The 22,500-nt window shown below is 43.3% G+C and overlaps 1 pseudogene; it reads right to left on the minus strand.

Annotated features, from left to right (window-relative positions):
• LOC121841504 overlaps positions 1-22,500 on the minus strand; it is a 180,853-nt pseudogene that overhangs the window by 96,875 nt on the left and 61,478 nt on the right.

Here is a 22,500-nt window from a genome sequence, read left to right on the forward strand (position 1 = left end):
CACACACAGAATACCTGTCGTACACACACACACACACACACAGAATACCTGTTGTACACACACACACACACACACACACACACACACACAGAATACCTGTCGTACACACACACACACACACACACACACACACACACACAAACACACACACACAGAATACCTGTCGTACACACACACACACACACACACAGACAGAATACCTGTTGTACACAAACAAAGCTTGAGGTCAGACCATAGGGCTTCCAGGAAGCATCAACAGAGAGATAAAGCATCCCAAATGGCACCATATTCCCTATAGGGCTCTGGTCAAAATATGCACTATGTAGGGAACAAGCAGACAGAGAGAAGACTAACAGAGACAGGGAGCAGACTAGCAGAGACAGAGAGAAGACTAGTAGAGACAGAGAGCAGAGTAGCAGAGACAAAGAGAAGACTAACAGAGACAGAGAGAAGACTAGCAGAGACAGAGGGAAGACTAGGAGAGACAGAGAGAAGACTAGCAGAGACAAAGAGAAGACTAGCAGAGACAGAGAGAAGACTAGCAGAGACAGAGAGCAGACTAACACAGACAGAGAGAAGACTAGCAGAGACAGAGGGAAGACTAGCAGAGACAGAGAGAAGACTAACAGAGACAGAGAGAAGACTAACACAGACAGAGAGCAAACTAACACAGACAGAGAGAAGACAAGCAGAGACAGAGGGAAGACTAGCAGAGACAGAGAGAAGACTAACAGAGACAGAGAGAAGACTAGCAGAGACAAAGAGAAGACTAACAGAGACAGAGAGAAGACTAGCAGAGACAGAGGGAAGACTAGCAGAGACAGAGAGCAGACTAACACAGACAGAGAGAAGACAAGCAGAGACAGAGGGAAGACTAGCAGAGACAGAGAGAAGACTAACAGAGACAGAGAGCAGACTAGCAGAGACAGAGAGCAGACTAGCAGAGACAGAGAGAAGACTAACAGAGATAGAGAGCAGACTAGCAGAGACAGAGAGCAGACTAGCAGAGACAGAGAGAAGACTAGCCGAGACAGAGAGCAGACTAACAGAGACAGAGAGCAGACTAGCAGAGACAGAGAGCAGACTAGCAGAGACAGAGAGCAGACTAGCAGAGACAGAGAGAAGACTAACAGAGACAGAGAGCAGACTAGCAGAGACAGAGAGCAGACTAGCAGAGACAGAGAGCAGACTAACAGAGACAGAGAGCAGACTAGCAGAGACAGAGAGCAGACTAGCAGAGACAGAGAGAAGACTAGCCGAGACAGAGAGCAGACTAGCAGAGACAGAGAGCAGACTAGCAGAGACAGAGAGCAGACTAGCAGAGAGAAACCAGACAGAGGAGCAGGTAGAGGTTTACCTGGTGATGTCTTCAGAAAGCTGGGCTGGGTCAGGAGGATAGAACTTCACATTGAAGGTGAAGTCATAATTGGTGCCTGAGGAAATAATCTGTCATCAAAACACATTCACATCACGGTCACATGGTTTCCTCTTGTTAAAACATGCACAGTGATGTTTAGAAAAACCTGGGTCGTATTCAATAGGCACCAAACGGAACAAAACTGACTGTAAGGGAATAACATGAATTTGTTCAATAAGAAACGTTCATTTTCGTTCCAAAAACGTTTAGCTACGGTGTGCACTAATGAATACCCCCCTGAGTAATGAATGACGACGGTATGTTCGTCTCACCTGTACATGATTGTGCGTCTGCACAGATCTTGTCTAACTTTGCACCTACGTAGGTGGAGCAGAAAATGAAATGGAAGTGTCACGGTGAGGTGTACAGCCTTTCCACATTCAGGGTGTGTTCGGGGAAGAAGCTAGCAAGCCAGCCAACTTTATCCGGTTAACCGGTGGTGCTCGACTTCCGCTATGCGATCAGAACGCCCCAGTGTGCGAGAGAGAAACGCTCGGAACTTACGAAAAGGCCCAGAGTGCACTGCCTGACGCTGGAGGAAATTTACTAACGCACCTACAGTATAATTACCATGAATTTAGCAAGAGGTTACAAGATAGGCTCTACACAATGAGAACAGAGCAGAAGCCTCACCTTGAACCTGCCTGCGGATCTCCTTGGTGAAATCCATCCAGGTCTGTGGGAGATGAGAAGGAACATCATCAGACAAAACAAGGACTCAGACGTGGCTCCAATTATAACTGAACATCAAACACTAGATACAAGAAGCATGTGTCTAATATGTACAGTATCTACAGTGGCAAGAAAAAGTATGTGAACCCTTTGGAATTACCTCGATTTCTGAATAAATTGGTCATAAAATTTGATCAGATCTCTAATCTTTAATCTAATTCACAACAATAGACAAACATTGTGTGCTTAAACTAATAACACTAATTATTAGAATTGTTCTTGTCTATATTGAATACGTAATATAAACATTCACAGTGTAGGTAGGATAAAGTATGTGAACCCCTAGACTAATGACTTCTCCTAAAGCTAATTGGAGTCAGGAGTCAGCTAACCTGGAGTCCAATCAATGAGACGAGATTAGAGATGTTGGTTAGAGCTGCCCTGCCCTATAAAAAAACACTCACAAAATTTGAGTTTGCTATTCACAAGAAGCATTGCCTGATGTCAACCATGCCTCGAACAAAAGAGATCTCAGATGATCTATGACGAAGAATTGTTGACCTGCAAAAAGCTGGAAAGGGTTATAACATATCTCTAAAAGCCTTATTGTTCATCAGTCCACGATAAGACACATTGTCTATAAATGGAGAAAGTTCAGCACTGTTGCTACTCTCCCTAGGATTGGCCATCCTGCAAAGATGACTGCAAGAGCACAGCGCAGAATGATCAATGAGGTTAAGAAGAATCCTAGAGTGTCAGCTAAAGATTTACAGACATTTCTGGAACGTGCTAACATTTATGTTGACGAGTCTATGATATGTAAAACACAAAACAAAAATGGTGTTCATGGGAGGGCACCACGGAAGAAGCCACTGCTGTCCAAAAAACCATTGCTGCACATCTGAAGTTTGCAAACGTGCACCTGGATGTTCCACAGGTCTACTGGCAAAATATTCCATGGACAAATGAAACTAAAGTTGAGTTGTTTGGAAGGAACACACAACACTCTGAAAAAGGCACAGCACACCAACATCAAACCCTCATCCCAACTGTAAAGTATGGTGGAGGGAGCATCATGATTTGGGGCTGCTTTGCTGCCTCAGGGCCTGGACAGCTTGCTATCACCGACGGAAAAATGAATTCCCACATTTATCAAGACATTTTGCAGGAGAATATATATTTGACTTATTCTTTGGTCTGTGTATGTTTTTTCCCAGTCAACCAGTCGATTAGGGCGTTAGGGTGATTGGTAAAAAAAAATATGACATATTATGTAATTCATGGATTTTAAATGCTTATAGTGTGGTACATTTTTTACATTTTCCAGATTAAAATATATTGTTCATAACAAGTAGTGATTTACTACTCTGCTCCACAGTGACCGCCAGCAGCCACTCCTCCTCCGTGGGCGCATAGGCCGTGAGAACACTTCTTGGGGATTGCTTTGCCAACTATTTACAATGAGGGGGGGGGGAAACTGCCCCAACAAAATCGCAGGATTCCAGCATAAAGTAAACAAACCGTCCTGGTGGCGCATAAATGTGCGTTCAGTCAGAACTTCTGGGCCTGCTCTAGTCTCCCTCCCAATGACTGTCGCGCCAGACGGCTTACTTCCGCACGCGAGGCTAGATCTGCTCGATCAGGTACAGGCGGCACTAAAGCAAAAGGCTGTAATTAATTAACTTGTAAATAAATATTCATAACAGTCAAGGAGCCTGGGACCTGATAAACCGGACAACTTCATCTAACAAGAGTCCACGGACAGAGGGATACACTAGCTAGAACCTTCTCATCAAGGATCTGGTAGGACCAAAGAGTATGAAGTTGACTGGCCAACTTGATTGTTTCCCGTGTGGTTCATCAGGTTCTACTGTCATGTTCTGTGGACTAAAACAGCATAAAACCAGCAATATCACAAAGCATGAACCAGCTACAGTAATGTTTGGAGACATTGATTAACAAAATGTGGTCATTTTTTTTGTGTGAGATTAACCAGTTATCTACCTTTGATAAGCAGCTAGATATAGCTAGCTGGTAGCTTGCTTGCTAGCTAGTTGGCTCTCATGCCAACTTTACGTCTTTCTAAACTCAAATCTGACTAACTTGGAAAATATAAAGTTACACTACATGACCAACGGTATGTGGACACCTGCTCGTTGAACATTTCATTCCTAAATCATGGGTATTAATATGGAGTTGGTCACCCCTTTGCTGCTATAACAGCCTCCACTCTTCTGGGAAGGCTTTCCACTAGATGTTGGAACATTGGAGAGAAGCCCAGAATCGTAGCATTAAGATTTCTCTTCACTGGAACTAAAGGTGTTCTCTGGAATGATGAATCACACTTCACCGTCTGGCAATCCGACGGACGAATCTGGGTTTGGCAGATGCCAGAAGAACGCTACCTGCCACAATGCATAGTGCCAACTGTAAAGTTTGGTGGAGGAGGAATAATGGCGTGGGGCTGATTTTCATGGTTTTTGTGACATTATGTTAGCCAGCTATCCCCAGTTAGATAATGCGTTTTCACTTATATCATCTGCATGCTTGTTGAGTTCTCCCTGGTGCACTCGTTTGTGCGTGAGCTGCCTGCTCGCTCAAAATAGTTGAATCTAATCCGTTCTAAACAGTGACAGCATGTACAGCAGTGGTCATTTGGTTTTTGACATGCAAATGTGAAATAGGTGTATTGATGCTGTTGTTCAAATGCACAGATTGCTTCATATATCTTCTCAATAGAAACCACCGATAGTTTGAAAACTTGGCATCATATTTCTGTCATGACAACTCCAACCACCTCGCGCGCCCGGGTATTCAGCCAATCAGGTGACAACTCAAAAGACACCTCAACTTGTGGGTCACAAAGCAAAAAACAGTTTGGAAACTTAGAGCAACGGACCTTCATGGAGGGCGACTCCCAGATGGCCAGGCCGTAGTAGTCTCTCTCCAGCAGGTTGAGGTGGTCACACACCTTTGTGAACAGCTCCACACCTTTGGCATGTTTCTAAAGGGAAGAGAGAGATGTCATACAGAGACATAATAAACCTGTCTTGAACTGTGTAGGGAATTTGCCATGTTTCTAGAAATCAAATCAAATCAAATTTTATTTGTCACATACACATGGTTAGCAGATGTTAATGCGAGTGTAGCGAAATGCTTGTGCTTCTAGTTCCGACAATGTAGTAATAACCAACAAGTAATCTAGCTAACAATTCCAAAACTACTACCTTATAGATACAAGTGTAAGGGGAGAAAGAATATGTACATAAGGATATATGAATGAGTGATGGTACAGAGTGATGGTACAGAGTGATGGTACAGAGCAGCATAGGCAAGATACAGTAGATGGTATTGAGTGCAGTATATACATATGAGATGAGTATGTAAACAAAGTGGCATAGTTAAAGTGTCTAGTGATACATGTATTACATAAAGATGCAGTAGATGATATAGAGTACAGTATATACATATGCATATGAGATGAATAATGTAGGGTATGTAAACATTAAAATGGATTAAATTGCTTTTTTCCCCTCATCAATCTACACACAATAACCCATAAAGACAAAGCAAAGCAAAAACAAGTTGTATAAAAATAAAAATAAATCGCTGAAAAAAATAAACTGAAATATCACATTTACATAAGTATTCAGACCCTTTTTTACTCAGTACTTTGTTGAAGCACCTTTGGATGCGAGTACGGCCTCGAGTCTTCTTGGGTATGACGCTACAAGCTTGGCACACCTGTATTTGGAGAGTTTATCCCTTCTTCTCTGCAGATCCTCTCAAGCTCTGTCAGGTTGGATGGGTAGCATCATTGTAAAGCTATTTTCAAGTCTCTCCAGAGATGTTTGATCGGGTTCAAGTCTGGACTCTGACTGGGCAACTCAAGGACATTCAGAGACTTGTCCTGAAGCCACTCCTGCGTTGTCTTGGCTGTGTGCTTAGGGTCGATGCTCTGTTAGAAGGTGAACCTTCGCCCCAGTCTGTGGTCCTGAGCGCTCTGGAACAGGTTTTCATCAAGGATCTCTGTACTTTTCTCCATTCATCTTTTCCTCGATCCTGACTTGTCACCCAGTCCCTGACGCTGAAAAACATCCCACAGCATGATGCTGCCACCACCATGCTTAATTGTAGGGATGGTGCCAGGTTTTCTCCAGGCTTGGCATTCAGTCCAAAGTATTCAATCCAGGTTTCATCACACCAGAGAATCTAGTTTCTCATGGTCTGAGAGTCTAAGTGCCTTTTGGCAAACTCCAAGCAGGCTGGCATGTGCCTTTTACTGAGGAGTGGCTTCCATCTGGCCACTCTACCGTAAAGGCCTGATTGGTGGAGTGCTACAGAGATAGTTGTCCTTCTGGAAGGTTCTCCCATCTCCATAGAGGAAATCTGGAGCTCTGTTAGAGTGACCATCGGGTTCTTGTTCACCTCACTGGCCAAGGCCCTTCTCCCCTGATTGCTCAGTTTGGCCAGGATGCCAGCTCTGGGAAGAATCTTCCAAACTTCTCCATTTAAGAATGATGGAGGCCACTGTGTTCTTGACCTTCAATGCCGCAGACATTTTTTTGGCACCCTTCCCCAGATCTGTGCCTCGACACAATCCTGTCTCGGAGCTCTATGGACAATTCATTCGACCTCATGGCTTGGTTTTTGCTTTGACATGCACTGTCAACTGTGGGACCTTATATAGACAGGTGTGTGACTTTCCAAGTCATGTCCAATCAATTTAATTTACCACAGGTGGACTCCAATCAAGTTAGAAACATAGAAACATCTCAAGGATGATCAATGGAAACAGGATGCACCTGATCTCAATTTTGAGTCTCATAGCAAAAGATTAGAATAATTATGTAAATACGGTATTTAGGGTTTTAATATATTTGTAAACATTTATAAAAAACTGTTTTCGCTTTGTCATTATGGGGTATTGTGTGTAGATTAATGAGGAAAATAATTAATTTAATCAATTTTAGAATAAGGCTGTAACGTAAGAAAATGTGGAAAAAGTCAAGGGGTCTGAATACTTTCGGGAAGGCACTGTACCCGAAAAAGCCAGTCTAGCAATATATATAGCGCACAGAATTAAAAAGCTATTGTCGGATATTATTCATTCTAATCAGAAAGGCATTTTACATGGACGATATATTGGAAATAATAGAACACTGGGAAATATCTGGGAAACCAGTCCTGCTATTCATAGCTGACTTTGAAAAGGCTTTTGATAAAGTACGGCTGGAGATTATATATAAATGCCTGGAATATTTTCAATTTTTGGGAATCTCTTATAAAATGGGTTAAAGTCATATATTACTTAAAATTAAAATGACTTGTGTACAAAGTAGATGTCCTAACGGACTTGCCAAAACTATAGTTTGTTAACAAGAAATTTGTTTGAAAAAGTGTTTGTTTAATGACTATAGTTTGTTAACAAGAAACGTGTAGTGTTTGAAAAACGAGTTTTAATGACCCAACCTACTATAGTTTGTTAACAAGAAATGTGAAAAAGTGTTTTGTTTTAATGAAAACTATAGTTTGTTAACAAGAAATTTAGAGTGTTTGAAAAACTGACTCCAATCTAAGTTTATGTAAACTTCCGACTTTAACTGTATCTGTATGTACGGTGCAAGTCAAAAGTTTGGACACACCTACTCATTCAAGTTTTTAAAAAGTTTTAAAACTATTTTCTACTGTACATTGTAGAATAATAGAGAAGACATCAAAGCCTGGCCTCCACAATCATCTGACCTCAACCTAATTGAGATGGTTTGGGATGAGTTGGACCGCAGGGTGAAGAACAAGCAGCCCAACAAGTGCTCAGCATATGTGGGAACTCCTTCAAGACTGTTAGAAAAGCATTCCAGGTGAAGCTGGTTGAGAGAATGTGTGTGCAACGCTCATCATGGCAAAAGGTGACTACTTTTAAAAATCTCAAATATAAAATAGATTCTGATTTGTTACTACATGATTCCATATGTGTTATTTCATAGTGTGTCCAACCTTTTGAATGGTACTGTATGAACAAATCGGACAAGTTTATAGGATTTGGCAAGACAGCACAAACCATCCTGGATCCCCCAGGCTATGTATCCTAGGATTCCAGCTATAATAAAGAATGATTTGGTAATATTGGGACTTACATCCAGCTCACACTCATACAGAGTGTCATCCAGCAGTGTAACTTTAATTTGCATGATCCTGGGTCGACGGGGAGGCTTAGGAGGTTGAGCGTCTTCTTCTGCTATCTTCTCCTTTAACCCTTTCTCTCCCTCCCCGTCTTCGCCCTCTCTTCCTTCTCCCTCTCCCTCAGGGTCCTCCTCCTTTTTCTCCTTCTCCTGGGCACTGTCCTCTTCTCTTTTCTCCTTGTCTTTCTCTCCCCCCTCGTCCTCTGAGTCTTTCTCAGGGTCTTCCTTCTGGTCTACCTGGACAGGCTGGAGGAAAAGACACAAGACACATTCCATTTTATATTCATTCCAAAAACACACATGGACACATTTGCATCTGTGTGTAAGACAAACATGCTTGCTTAAAGCTACACAGAACAAACAACTTTACAAACGACAAAGACATGATATTGATACAGTTGAAGTCGGAAGTTTACATACACCTCAGCCAAATACATTTAAACTCAGTTTTTCACAATTCCTGAAATCCTAGTAACAATTCCCTGTCTTAGGTCAGTTAGGATCACCACTTTATTTTAAGAAAGTGAAATGTCAGTATAATAGTAGAAAAAATGATTTATTTGAACTTTTATTCCTTTCATCACATTTCCAGTGGGTCAGAAGTTTACATACACTCAATTAGTATTTGGTACATTTCCTTTAAATTGATTAACTTGGGTCAAACATTTCAGGTAGCCTTCCACAAGCTTCCCACAATCAATTGGGTGAATTTTGGCCCATTCCTCCTGACAGAGCTGGTGTAACTGAGTCAGGTTTGTTGGCCTCCTTGCTCGCACACGCTTTTTCAGTTCTGCCAACAAAATTCCTGTAGGTTTGAGGTCAGGGCTTTGTGATGGCCACTCCAATACCTTGACTTTGTTGTCCTTAAGCCATTTTGCCACAACTTTGGAAGTATGCTTGGGGTCATTGTCCATTTGGAAGACCCATTTGCGTCCAAGCTTTAACTTCCTGACTGATGTCTTGAGATGTTGCTTCAATATATCAACATAATTTTCCTACCTCATGATGCTATCTAGTATGTGAGGTGCACCAGTCCCTCCTGCAGCAAAGCACCCCCACAACATGATGCTGCCACCCCCGTGCTTCACGGTTGGGATGGTGTTCTTCGGCTTGCAAGCCGCACCCTTTATCCTCCAAAAATAACGATGGTCATTATGGCAAAACAGTTCGATTTTTGTTTCATCAGACCAGAGGACATTTCTCGAAATGTACGATCTTTGTCCCCATGTTCAGTTGCAAACCGTAGTCTGGCTTTTTTATGGCAGTTTTGGAGCAGTGGCTTCTACCTTGCTGAACGGCCTTTCAGGTTATGTCGACATAGGACTAGTTTTACTGTGGATATAGATACTTTTGTACCTGTTTCCTCCAGCATCTTCACAAGATCCTTTGCTTTGGAGTAGGCCGTCATTATAAATAAGAATGCATTCTTAACTGACTTGCCAGGTTAAATAAAGGTTACACACAAACACACACACACAAACACACACACACACACTGACCAAAAAGTAATTTTGTTACGTTATGTCCCCGTATGTCCCCATGTACCAGTAAAACATCATCAAAACCTATTTCTTTCACTCACTTGCTGTGCTGTTTCGTTGTTCAGTCGTTTCATTCTCAACCAGGATTTCCATGGAACGCCGTTTGGGTCTTTGCGTGTCAAAAAATACACTATTTAACAATATTTGATGTGTCAATCAGAACCTGAGTATGACTGCACGTCACATAATAATTTAACTCGTTCATATTTTTTTTACGTAGTTATTACACATTGATTACACTATCACTCGTATTTCATATGTCACAGCGATTCATCGATAAGTATGCTATGATGCTATGATGCTGGTAAAGTTGTCTCGCGCACCTTATTTTAATTTTTTATTTATTTTGAAGGCAAACCGCAAATTCCACTATTGTGCCTAATCTTTATTGTATCTAGCTTCACAACACATAACTCGGTCCGGTCGAGCCTCACTAGCGAGATGAAGCTAGCTGGCTGCTTATAACGTTAGCTTTGGGCAACAGGGTTAAGTAGCTGGCTAGGTATTTATTTACATGAACTGAAGTTCAATATCAACAGGCGAACAACAAGTGGCAACCTAGCTAATACTTACTCACGAGGATTCCTAAATCATTGCTAAGAATAATGAAAATGACTGCAGTTTTTTACTGGTCATTGTTTTCATGCTGGTTGTATTAGTGCTAGCTAGGTACCAAGCTAAAGCTAGCTAGGTACCAAGCTAAAGCTAGCTAGGTACCAAGCTAAAGCTAGCTAGGTACCAAGCTAAAGCTAGCTAGGTACCAAGCTAAAGCTAGCTAGGTACCAAGCTAAAGCTAGCTACCCCAGAAGTTGCAGTTGAACAAATGATGCTTTATTACCAACGCGGTACCGTAAACACATCGTTCATGGCCGGTGTTTGCAGACTTTATTGTACCACTTTAACAGTGCTACTGTATCTTTTTTGTTCCATAGTTGAACAAATGATAGCAGTGACGCTATTACTGTGTAACTCTGGTAGGACAACATCTGAAAAATAGTGCACTTAGCAGTGTTAACCGGTGTCGACCAACACAACATCACCCACGACAGAGAACGGTTGATTGTCAAGGCAATGAATTCCATTATCTTGGCTTTAATGGATTTCGACTTTGAGTTGTCTCTCTGAAATGACTCTTTCAAAGTGACTTGTTGACTGCTTGATCTAACTATTGTGACTATATATCCTCACTATTGTGACTATATATCCTCACTATTGTGACTATAAACTGTTGTGACTATATACCCTCACTATTGTGACTATATATCCTCACTGTTGTGACTATATGTCCTCACTATTGTGCTATATCCTCATATCCTCACTATTGTGACTATATATTACTATTGTGACTATAATCATCACTGTGACTATATATCCTCACTATTGTGACTATATATCCTCACTACATCTGAAAATATTGTGACTATATATCCTCACTATTGTGCTCAATGTTGTGACTATATATCCTCACTATTGTGACTATATATCCTCACTGTTGTGACTCTCACTATTGTGACTATATAGCCACTGTTGTGACTATATATCCTCACTATTGTGACTATATATCCTCACTATTGTGACTATATATCATCACTGTTGTGACTATATATCCTCACTATTGTGACTATATATCCTCACTATTGTGACTATATATCCTCACTATTGTGATTATCTTGTGACTATATTTCAATGTGACTATATATCCTCACTATTTGATCCTCAATGTTGTGACTATATATCCTCACTATTGTGACTATATATCCTCATGTTGTGACTTACTCACTTTATTGTGACAAATCCTCACTATTGTGACTATATATCCTGTTGACTCACTGTTGTGACTATATATCCTCACTATTGTGACTATATATCCTCACTATTGTGACTATATATCCTCACTATTGTAACTATATATCCTCACTATTGTGACTATATATCACCACTATTGTGACTATATATCCTCACTATTGTGACTATATATCATCACTATTGTGACTATATATCCTCACTATTGTGACTATATATCATCACTATTGTGACTATATATCCTCACTGTTGTGACTATATATCCTCACTATTGTGACTATATATCCTCACTATTGTGACTATATATCCTCACTATTGTGACTATATATCCTCACTATTGTGACTATTGTGACTATATCCTCACTATTGTGACTATATATCCTACTATTGTGACTATATATTGTGACTATATATCCTCACTATTGTGACTATATATCCTCACTATTGTGACTATATATCCTCACTATTGTGACTATATATCAACACTGACTATATCCTCACTATTGTGACTATATATTGTGACCTCAACACTATTGTGACTATATATCAACACTATTGTGACTATCTCACTATTGTGACTATATATCCTCACTATTGTGACTATATATCCTCACTATTGTGACTATATATCCTCACTATTGTGACTATATATCCTCACTATTGTGACTATATATCAACACTATTGTGACTATATCCTCACTATTGTGACTATATATCCTCACTATTGTGACTATATATCCTCACTATTGTGACTATATATCCCTCACTATTGTGACTATATATCCTCACTATTGTGACTATATCCTCACTATTGTGACTATATATCCTCACTATTGTGACTATATATCCTCACTATTGTGACTATATATCCTCACTATTGTGACTATATATCCTCACTGTTGTGACTATATATCCTCACTATTGTGACTATATATCCTCACTATTGTGACTATATATCCTCACTATTGTGACTATATATTGCCTTAACGTTGTGCTTTGAGGCCGAAATGAAATCCTATGTAAAGAAGGAACAAAGGGAACCGAAGGAAAGGCTTTCCTCAAGCCACATCACAAACACCACAATCATTACTCATTCATGCACGTCTGTTTTTACTCACTTCACATAGCAGTTTGAAGACTGAGAGAGTACTGTAATTCAGAGCACTGTAAATCCAGCACAAAACACCTACCACTTACCACTGAAGAGCACATTCATCAGCTCAGACTAAAATCAACATAATTTTGCACTCTAGCTAAGCAGTAGCTAAGAGTCCTCAACCACACACACTGCTATTAAACATGTCCTCCTCAAGCCTAACCCTACAACAACACACAGTCCCAGTATGACAGCGTAGCAGGAGTGATAAGCTCTCACCTGAGCCTCGTTGCTGCTGAGTGAGTGCAGGTCGAGGTTCTGATCCCCCTCGATCCTGAGCTCCGGCTCACAGTCAGCGATGGGCGCCTTGGCTTCTCCCCCGTCCCCTCCTTTCTCCCCCTTCTCTCCCCCGTCCCCCTCGCACTGAGACCTCCTCTTCAGGAAAGAGGAGAAGAGTCGCGAGAGGCCACGGTCGGCCGAGGTGCGCTGGCGGGGTCTCAGCTGCACCTCCTCCTGGGGTGAGGAGGGCGAGCCGGGGCTTAGGGGCGAGGTGACGGGAGTGCTGGAAGCCTGGGACTCAGAGGGCCCGTGGTCAGGGGGCGTGGCCTGATGCTGCTCTGCCTCCTGCTGGCTGGGCTTCTTTTGCTGCTGTCGCTCTGTCGCCTCGTCTGTCGTCATGGCAACAGCTGCATGGGGAAAACAACCAGGGAAAATGGTCCATTATGAAGAGATTTGGTCAGGTAGTTTACCTAGGATTGGAGCCTATGTTATTCAATTGTTGGTATTATAGTCATTACACTTACAGGTCATCATCGTAAGGTAGTGTGCCGTCTAACCCCTTCCTTGTTTCTAGCAGATTCTTATTGTGACTTTGTATTTGTCCTTTAAAACTTCTTATGGCTGCAATCCCTAACGGGATCGATATGACAACAGCCAGTGAAAGAGCAGGGCGCCAAATACAAAACAACAGAAATCTCATAAATAAAATTCCTCAAACATACATATATCTGATACCGTTTTAAAGGTAATCTTGTTGTTAATGCCACCACAGTGTCAGATTTCAAATAGGCTTTACAGCGAAAGCACCACAAACGATTATGTTAGGTCACCACCAAGCCACAGATAAAAACAGCCATTTTTCCAGCCAAATATAGGAGTCACAAAAAGCACAAATAGAGATAAAATTAATTACTTGATGATCTTCATCAGATGACACTCATAGGACTTGTTACGCAATACATGTATGTTTTGTTTGATAAAGTTCATATTTATTTTTTTACCTTTACCTTCATCACTATAATCGTCTGATTTCCAGTCTTTAAACAGTGACTCCCTCTCCAGCGCTGCTCATGGGCTCAGAGCATAGGCAATAGGCTATAGACTAACCAAGTAGAACATTGGGTCATTCTCCTCTTATTATAGTGCAGTAGACATCTTAGGTCTGCATTACATTACTTTACATTACATTACATTACTTTACATTACATTACATTACTTTACTGTACATTACTTTACATTACACAACTTTACATTACATAACTTTACATTACATTACTTGACATTACATTACTTGACATTACTTTACATCACATTACATTACTTTACTGTACATTACTTTACTGTACATTACTTTACATTACACAACGTTACATTACATAACTTTACATTACATTACATTACTTTACTGTACATTACTTTACATTACACAACTTTACATTACATAACTTTACATCACATTACATTACTTTACTGTACATTACTTTACTGTACATTACTTTACATTACACAACTTTACATTACATAACTTTACATCACATTACATTACTTTACTGTACATTACTTTACTGTACATTACTTTACATTACACAACTTTACATTACATAACTTTACATTACATTACTTTGAACACTGCAAAGAGAGTGCTGAATTCTGAAGCACACTACTACTATAACCCTTCTGTGTGTGTCTAAATGAGTCGCTTTGAAAAAGGGTTGGTGGCAAAGACGAAAACACAGGAAGTGTCTACTTCCTGCTTTATCAAAAGAGACACCTCGGTCTTCTGTCCATGGTGTATGTGAATTACAGGAGGTTGGTGGCACCTTAATTAAGGGAGGACGGGCTCGTGGCAAAGCCTGGATCGGAATCAGCGGAACGGTATCAAATAGATCAAAACCGTGGTTTCCATGTGTTTGATGCCATTCCATTCACCGTTACTATGAGCCGTCCTCCCGTCAGCAGCCTCCACTGGCGTTGATGTGTGCTACGTGTGTGCGTGTGTAATGTGTATGCGTGTGTGAGTGGTTAAAAAACTACTACACAAAGATACATTTCTGTGGTAAATAGCTTGAAGGACAAAGAACCATTTCAGAATCTCAGATTAGTCGTGTCATCATCATGCTAGCTGTCATGGCGCCTTCGTTGGTTTCCTGTTTTCTATGGCTGCTGACACACAATGAGCCGGGAAGATGTCCAATCAAGATCACGCAGGACGACTGAGTTTGTCAGTTGGCTAATACCCCCGACGGTGTCAATATGAGAACTGCCCGCTTGAATTTACGTCCCCACTCCTGCAGCGTACCACAGTCATGTACTAATTACACTGGCTTAGGCATGCAGAGAGAGGATGGTGGCCAGCTTAACTTGGTCCTGCTGAGGCCTATGTATGCTGTTGCTGCTTCCCCTGACCAGTAACACCACTCTACTGACTACTGACTACCGCTTCCCCTGACCAGTAACACCACTCTACTGACTACTGTTTCCCCTGCCCAGTAACACCACTCTACTGACTACTGAATACCGCTTCCCCTGACCAGTAACACCACTCTACTGACTACTGAATACCGCTTCCCCTGACCAGTAACACCACTCTACTGACTACTGAATACCGCTTCCCTGACCAGTAACACCACTCTACTGACTACTGAATACCGCTTCCCTGACCAGTAACACCACTCTACTGGCTACTGACTACTGCTTCCCTTGACCAGTAACACCACTCTACTGACTACTGACTACCGCTTCCCCTGACCAGTAACACCACTCTACTGACTACTGACTACCGCTTCCCCTGACCAGTAACACCACTCTACTGACTACTGACTACCGCTTCCCCTGACCAGTAACACCACTCTACTGACTACCGCTTCCCCTGACCAGTAACACCACTCTACTGACTACTGCTTCCCAATGGAGGTCAAAGAGCCCTATGGAGGTCAAAGAGCCCTATGGAGGTCGGAGGTCAAAGAGCCCTATGGAGGTCAAAGAGCCATATGGAGGTCAAAGAGCCATATGGAGGTCAAAGAGCCCTATGGAGGTCAAAGAGCCCTATGGAGGTCAAAGAGCCCTATGGAGGTCAAAGAGCCATATGGAGGTCAAAGAGCCCTATGGAGGTCAAAGAGCCCTATGGAGGTCAAAAGTGGTGCACTATAAGGAATAGGGTCCCATTTGGAATGCAGCCCTCCACCTCCCCACCACCTCCCCACAGCCTTCGACCTGTCTAACTCCTACCAGTTTTGTGTTGCAGGTTCAGCTAGGAATAAGTCCACAGTAAACTGATTCCATTTACAGTCGTTAGTGAAGTCAGAGGGCTAAAGTTAGGGTCTTAAGGTAACTGTTTCGATTCTATTCAAAACACATGTGAGCATCGAATTACTCCACAAATATCCATCCACATTGACGGGTCTGTAGTGGAGCAGGTCGAGAGCTTCCAGTTCCTCGCTGTCCAAATCAATAAGGACTTCATTAAAATGGTCCACACACACCCACACAGTCGTGAAGAAGGCGTGATAGCGATAGCGTCTCTTCCCCCCTCAGGAAGTTGAAAAGATTTGGTATGGGCCCTCAAATCCTCAAAAACTTCTGTAGCTGCACCATTGAGAGCATCTTGACTGGCTCCCATCACTGCTAGGTGTGGAAACTGCACCGCCCTCGATCGCATGGCGCTACAGAGTGTGGTGCGGACAGCTCAGTACATCCCTGGGACTGAGCTCCCTGCCATCCAGTACCTCTATATCAGGTGAAAGGAAGGCCCAGAAAACTGTTAAAGACTCCAACCCCCCTCTCTGCTTCTGCACGGGTACCGGTACCGGTGCATCAAGTCTGACACCAGCAGGCTCCTGAACAGCTTTTATCCCCAAGACTTTAGACTGCGAAATATGATGATGATCAATGACCCTTTTATTTTTGCACCGACTCCATTGATGACTTTTTGCTAATCCAATCCGTTTTCTACGTTAATTCAACGTCATCCCATTGGGTCAGAGGAGAGGAGTTCTTTGACATGAGGGCTTTGACCTTTGCCCTGTTTACCAGGCCATAACACACGCACATTCTGACTCCGAAATAGCACCCTTTTCCCTATGTAGTGCAGTATTTTTTGACCAGGGCCCATTTGGTAACCCATAGGGCTCTGGTTCAAACGTAGTGCACTACAAAGGGAATAGGGTGCTATATTGGGACACATACACACTCACTATACAGACATCCTAACCACCCACGCTCAATATACAGACATCCTAACCACCCATGCTCAATATACAGACATCCTAACCACCCACGCTCAATATACAGACATCCTAACCACCCACGCTCAATATACAGACACCTCACCACCCACACTCAATATACAGACACCCTACCACCCACGCTCAATGTACAGACCTCCTACAACCCACGCTCAATATACAGACACCCTACAACCCATGCTCAATATACAGATATCCTAACCACCCACGCTCAATATACAGACATCCTACAACCCACACTCAATATACAGACACCCTACAACCCACGCTCAATATACAGACCTCCTACAACCCACGCTCAATATGCAGACACCCTACCACCCACACTCAATATATAGATGCCCACCACCCACGCTCAATATATAGACATCCTACCACCCACGCTCAATATACAGACATTCTACCACCCACGCTCAATATACAGACACCCTATAACCCACGCTCAATATACAGACACCCTACAACCCACGCTCAATATACAGACACCATGCCACCCACGCTCAATATACAGACACCCTACCACCCACACTCAATATACAGATACCTTACTAATGAATGCATCAAATGGAGTTTAGTTGATACACTCCCTTAGGAGGGGTCACAGCAGGTCAGAATGTTATCTACACGGGGATAAGAATGGCAAGATCTTCCACTGGAACTGACTATGTGTCTGTACCCATTCTACCATTCTGTCCCATTCCCGCCCTTCTGTCCCATTCCCACCATTCTGTCCCATTCCCCCATTCAAATCAAATCAAATCAAATCAAATTTTATTTGTCACATACACATGGTTAGCAGATGTTAATGCGAGTGTAGCGAAATGCTTGTGCTTCTAGTTCCGACAATGCAGTAATAACGAACAAGTAATCTAACTAACAATTCCAAAAAAGACTACTGTCTTATACACAGTGTAAGGGGGATAAAGAATATGTACATAAGGATATATGAATGAGTGATGGTATAGAGCAGCATAGGCAAGATACGGTAGATGATATCGAGTACAGTATATACATATGAGATGAGTATGTAAACTAAGTGGCATAGTTAAAGTGGCTAGTGATACATGTATTACATAAGGATGCAGTCGGTGATATAGAGTACAGTATCTACGTATGCATATGAGATGAATAATGTAGGGTAAGTAACATTATATAAGGTAGCATTGTTTAAAGTGGCTAGTGATATATTTACATCATTTCCCATCAATTCCCATTATTAAAGTGGCTGGAGTAGAGTCAGTGTCATTGACAGTGTGTTGGCAGTAGCCACTCAATGTTAGTGGTGGCTGTTTAACAGTCTGATGGCCTTGAGATAGAAGCTGTTTTTCAGTCTCTCGGTCCCAGCTTTGATGCACCTGTACTGACCTCGCCTTCTGGATGACAGCGGGGTGAACAGGCAGTGGCTCGGGTGGTTGATGTCCTTGATGATCTTTATGGCCTTCCTGTAGCATCGGGTGGTGTAGGTGTCCTGGAGGGCAGGTAGTTTGCCCCAGGTGATGCGTTGTGCAGACCTCACTACCCTCTGGAGAGCCTTACGGTTGAGGGCGGTGCAGTTGCCATACCAGGCGGTGATACAGCCCGCCAGGATGCTCTCGATTGTGCATCTGTAGAAGTTTGTGAGTGCTTTTGGTGACAAGCTGAATTTCTTCAGCCTCCTGAGGTTGAAGAGGCGCTGCTGCGCCTTCCTCACGATGCTGTCTGTGTGAGTGGACCAATTCAGTTTGTCTGTGATGTGTATGCCGAGGAACTTAAAACTTGCTACCCTCTCCACTACTGTTCCATCGATGTGGATGGGGGTGTTCCCTCTGCTGTTTCCTGAAGTCCACAATCATCTCCTTAGTTTTGTTGACGTTGAGTGTGAGGTTATTTTCCTGACACCACACTCCGAGGGCCCTCACCTCCTCCCTGTAGGCCGTCTCGTCGTTGTTGGTAATCAAGCCTACCACTGTTGTGTCGTCCGCAAACTTGATGATTGAGTTGGAGGCGTGCGTGGCCACGCAGTCGTGGGTGAACAGGGAGTACAGGAGAGGGCTCAGAACGCACCCTTGTGGGGCCCCAGTGTTGAGGATCAGCGGGGAGGAGATGTTGTTGCCTACCCTCACCACCTGGGGCGGCCCGTCAGGAAGTCCAGAACCCAGTTGCACAGGGCGGGGTCGAGACCCAGGGTCTCGAGCTTGATGACGAGCTTGGAGGGTACTATGGTGTTGAATGCCGAGCTGTAGTCGATGAACAGCATTCTCACATAGGTATTCCTCTTGTCCAGATGGGTTAGGGCAGTGTGCAGTGTGGTTGAGATTGCATCGTCTGTGGACCTATTTGGGCGGTAAGCAAATTGGAGTGGGTCTAGGGTGTCAGGTAGGGTGGAGGTGATATGGTCCTTGACTAGTCTCTCAAAGCACTTCATGATGACGGATGTGAGTGCTACGGGCGGTAGTCGTTTAGCTCAGTTACCTTAGCTTTCTTGGGAACAGGAACAATGGTGGCCCTCTTGAAGCATGTGGGAACAGCAGACTGGTATAGGGATTGATTGAATATGTCCGTAAACACACCGGCCAGCTGGTCTGCGCATGCTCTGAGGGCGCGGCTGGGGACGCCGTCTGGGCCTGCAGCCTTGCGAGGGTTAACACGTTTAAATGTCTTACTCACTTCGGCTGCAGTGAAGGAGAGACCGCATGTTTTCGTTGCAGGCCGTGTCAGTGGCACTGTATTGTCCTCAAAGCGGGCAAAAAGTTATTTAGTCTGCCTGGGAGCAAGACATCCTGGTCCGTGACTGGGCTGGGTTTCTTCCTGTAGTCCGTGATTGACTGTAGACCCTGCCACATGCCACTTGTGTCTGAGCAGTTGAATTGAGATTCTACTTTGTCTCTGTACTGGCGCTTAGCTTGTTTGATAGCCTTGCGGAGGGAATAGCTGCACTGTTTGTATTCAGCCATGTTACCAGACACCTTGCCCTGATTAAAAGCAGTGGTTCGTGCCTCATTCTGTCCCATTCCCACCATTCTGTCCCATTCCCGCCCTGCTGTCCCATTCCCACCATTCTGTCCCATTCCCGCCCTTCTCTCCCATTCCCTCCATTCTGTCCCATTCCCACCATTCTGTCGCATTCCTTCCATTCTGTCCCATTCCCTCCATTCTGTCCCATTCCCTCCATTCTTTCTCATTCCGCCCATTCTGTCCCATTCCCACCATTCTGTAACATTCCTTCCATTCCCTCCATTCTGTCCCATTCCCACCATTCTGTCGCATTCCCTCCATTATGTCTCATTCCCTCCATTCTGTCCCATTCCCTCCAGTTTGTCCCATTCATTCCTCCATTCTGTCCCATTCCCTCCATTCTGTCCCATTCCCTCCATTCTGTCCCATTCCGCCCTTCTGTCCCATTCCCTCCATTCTGTCCCATTCCCACCATTCTGTCTCATTCCTTCCATTCTGTCCCATTCCCTCCATTCTGTCCCATTCCCTCCATTCTTTCCCATTCCCTCCATTCTGTCCCATTCCCTCCATTCTGTCCCATTCCCTCCATTCTGTCCCATTCCCTCCATTCTGTCTCATTCCCTCCATTCTGTCCCATTCCCTCCATTCTGTCCCATTCCCTCCATTCTGTCCCATTCCCTCCATTCTGTCCCATTCCCTCCATTCTGTCCCATTCCCTCCATTCTGTCTCATTCCCTCCATTCTGTCCCATTCCCTCCATTCTGTCCCATTCCCTCCATTCTGTCTCATTCCATCCATTCTGTCTCATTCCTTTCATTCTGTCCCATTCCCTCCATTCTGTCCCATTCCCTCTATTCTGTCCCCCACGGTATCCAATTAAAAGAACATGTTTTGTTTGGATACTATCGTATCAATGGACCAATGGCAGCTCAATGAATGTAGAACAGCTCTTGGATAATGAAGCAGAAAGGGTACTTCAGATACTGAGGGAACAACAAAGGGTCCAAGGGCCCAGATCTGGGACTCAACATGAGGGAAGTGTATTCATATCATTAGAGAAGAGGTCTGTTTTAATACACGCTGTGTGTGTTTGATTAGAATCACAGTTCAGGGAGCAGTATTAGCAGTATTAATAGCAGTATTTCTACAAAGTTTTCAGATACAGAGTACCCCTGAGAGTTCTGCTGGGGTCGCTTACAAGGCAATGTTTGGGAAATCAGCTGGCAGCATGAGAGAGAGAGAGAGAGAGAGAGAGAGAGAGAGACAGAGACAGAGACAGAGACAGAGACAGAGACAGAGACAGAGACAGAGACAGAGACAGAGACAGAGACAGAGAGAGAGAGAGAGAGAGAGAGAGAGACAGAGACAGAGACAGAGACAGAGACAGAGACAGAGACAGAGAGGTTGCAGCCCCCCAGGAAGTGAGAGAAGGAAAGAGCTAATGTCGTGCGGTGCTGCATGAAGCTGGCAGGACAGTAGAGGAGAAACTACTGATGGAACTAGAGGTATTCGCGGGACCACCCGAACCCAGACCACCACGACTGGGTTGGCGCCGGAATTCTGTATTTAACCCTCGGATCAGGAGTAGGGTCCTCCTCTGTGGCCTCAGACCTCAGGTCTGTGTGAAAATATGAAATACCAACCGGACACGAAATTAGATTTGAATAGTTTAGTTCTTAAACAACATAAAGGCAAATTTGACACTATTACATTTTAGTCTCTTAAATAATTGTCGGGGGGGGGGGCTCTTTCATTACACCAAATATGTCCAAATATTATTTTGTGACAAGCAGCATATCCGCTTTGTGAAAACTAACTGCACTCTGCAGGTGACAAGGGATGTTTTTCGATGTGAAAAAGAAACTGAAGGCAAAAGACTGGAGGAAAAAAATGGAGGGCAAATCTTCTGCATTAAGTTATGTAGCCTCAGTAATAGGTTATGTAGCCTCAGTAATAGGTTATGTAGCCTCAGTAATAGGTTATGTAGCCTCAGTAACAGGTGATGTAGCCTCGGTAATAGGTTATGTAGCCTCAGTAACAGGTGATGTAGCCTCAGTAATAGGTGATGTAGCCTCGGTAATAGGTTATGTAGCCTCAGTAACAGGTGATGTAGCCTCAGTAATAGGTTATGTAGCCTCGGTAATAGGTTATGTAGCCTCAGTAATAGGTTATGTAGCCTCAGTAACAGGTGATGTAGCCTCAGTAACAGGTGATGTAGCCTCAGTAATAGGTTATGTAGCCTCGGTAATAGGTTATGTAGCCTCAGAAAATAGGTTATGTAGCCTCAGTAACATGTGATGTAGCCTTGGTAATAGGTTATGTAGCCTCAGTA

Source organism: Oncorhynchus tshawytscha, linkage group LG31 (genome assembly GCF_018296145.1).
Source record: "Oncorhynchus tshawytscha isolate Ot180627B linkage group LG31, Otsh_v2.0, whole genome shotgun sequence".
NCBI lineage: Eukaryota > Metazoa > Chordata > Actinopteri > Salmoniformes > Salmonidae > Oncorhynchus > Oncorhynchus tshawytscha.